Source organism: Nanorana parkeri, unplaced genomic scaffold (genome assembly GCF_000935625.1).
Source record: "Nanorana parkeri isolate BGI_ZX_2015 unplaced genomic scaffold, ASM93562v1 scaffold798, whole genome shotgun sequence".
In the NCBI taxonomy this organism is placed as follows: Eukaryota; Metazoa; Chordata; class Amphibia; order Anura; family Dicroglossidae; genus Nanorana; species Nanorana parkeri.
The window spans coordinates 90,516-92,005 of NW_017307066.1; the positions used below are offsets into that span (position 1 = coordinate 90,516).

Here is a 1,490-nt window from a genome sequence, read left to right on the forward strand (position 1 = left end):
TGGTTAGGTTACTATTGTTCCCCCCACCGAAAAAAAAGGTCAGAACCATCACCGCTTATGTGCGGCAGTTCATATGATCAACATCTGAAGTCTCTTTGCAGCTTGATCAGTGTTTATATTTACATCTTTGTATGACATCTAAACGTATTTATGAGTGTTATTTGGAAAAGTTGTACAGCTCTTTTGCTACCGGGCAAACACACAAAATGAAAAACATTATAAACCAAAACATAGACCATAACAAAGACAATCTGACACAACTTCAGAATTTTTTTTCATTCCTGGGGACTGGAACAATTTTGCAATGTGTTTGTTTAACCATAATTTAATCTTCCTCATTCATTGCACCCATCCAATTTATATACGATTTTTAAAGACTAAAATGGGCTTTAATTTGCTGTGATATATGAATTTATAGGTTCTTATTTTTTTAAAATAATATATACAAAAAATTCAAAAATAATGGAAAAAAGAATAGAAAAAAACTAATTTTTGCACAGTTTTGGCAATAATAATGTGTACATAATTTGTGTAGCTAACAGAAAGTAATACATAATAAATGTTTTTACTTGTTCTGATTTATAGGGTTATTACATGTCTTGGATTTCAGTTTATTTTGGAAGTTATAGGTCACAAAATACAAGTAATGAAATACAATGTTAGTGTGGAACATCTTTAGAATGTGGTATATTTGTCTCCCAACTTCCATAGTCTCCTCTGCACTATATTTTGTTATCATCGTTTTATTAAACATGTTTTATTATTTATTTATTATTCCTTTTCTCCTATTTTAATTTTTTTTTTTTAAACTGTTTACTTTTTTAAACTAGGGGGGTACTAAGGGGTTATTTTTTTTACAGGGGCTTTTGAAACTAACTATTCTGAGGGGATATTGCATTCTCCTCAGAGATACTTTGGGGTCTATTCACGAAGCTGCCGAAGGATCTAGCCGTAGCTTCGGCCGATCCCTCGGCTAACTTCTGCTAACTTCGGCCCCAGGACCCCTTCGGTTCAGTAGAACCGAAGGGGTGCTGTACGGGCTATTCACTATAGCCCGTACAGCTCCCGAATGTGGCGGAACGGCTCAGTCGAGCCAAACGCATATGCATCGGCTCGGATGAGCCGTGCTGAAAGCCGAGGCTGGCCAAGCGGCCGGCCATTGGCCGGCAGACAGCCTGCTTCTGACAGCTGGGCAGAGCCAGCCGTGATCTTCCGGCTGGCTCAGGCCACTTGCAGAGAGATCAGCGTCCCTGGTTACCTGCTAACCAGGGGCACTGATCTCCAAACAGTTAACTCTCCCTGGCGCCCCGGGAGTCTCCTGCTCCCGGCCTCCAAGGAGAGAAACACTGCTGTTTCTTTTTTTTTCTTTATTCTGACACGGAGCGATGTCAGAATAGAAAAAAAAATGTTTCCCATTGAAATGAATTGCTACATTACTATTGGCTATTTCAATTTGCAATAGCCAATAGTAAACTAGCATTGTACCCGCC

The 1,490-nt window shown here is 39.1% G+C and overlaps 1 long non-coding RNA gene across 1 annotated transcript in view; it reads left to right on the forward strand.

The window, feature by feature from the left end:
* Positions 1-502: 502 nt before the first annotated feature.
* The window catches only part of LOC108793983, a 22,807-nt gene continuing 21,819 nt past the window's right edge, over positions 503-1,490 (forward strand). The window contains exon 1 of the long non-coding RNA XR_001941682.1: positions 503-596. This is a non-coding gene — a long non-coding RNA (uncharacterized LOC108793983). The remainder of the gene's footprint in view (positions 597-1,490) is intronic.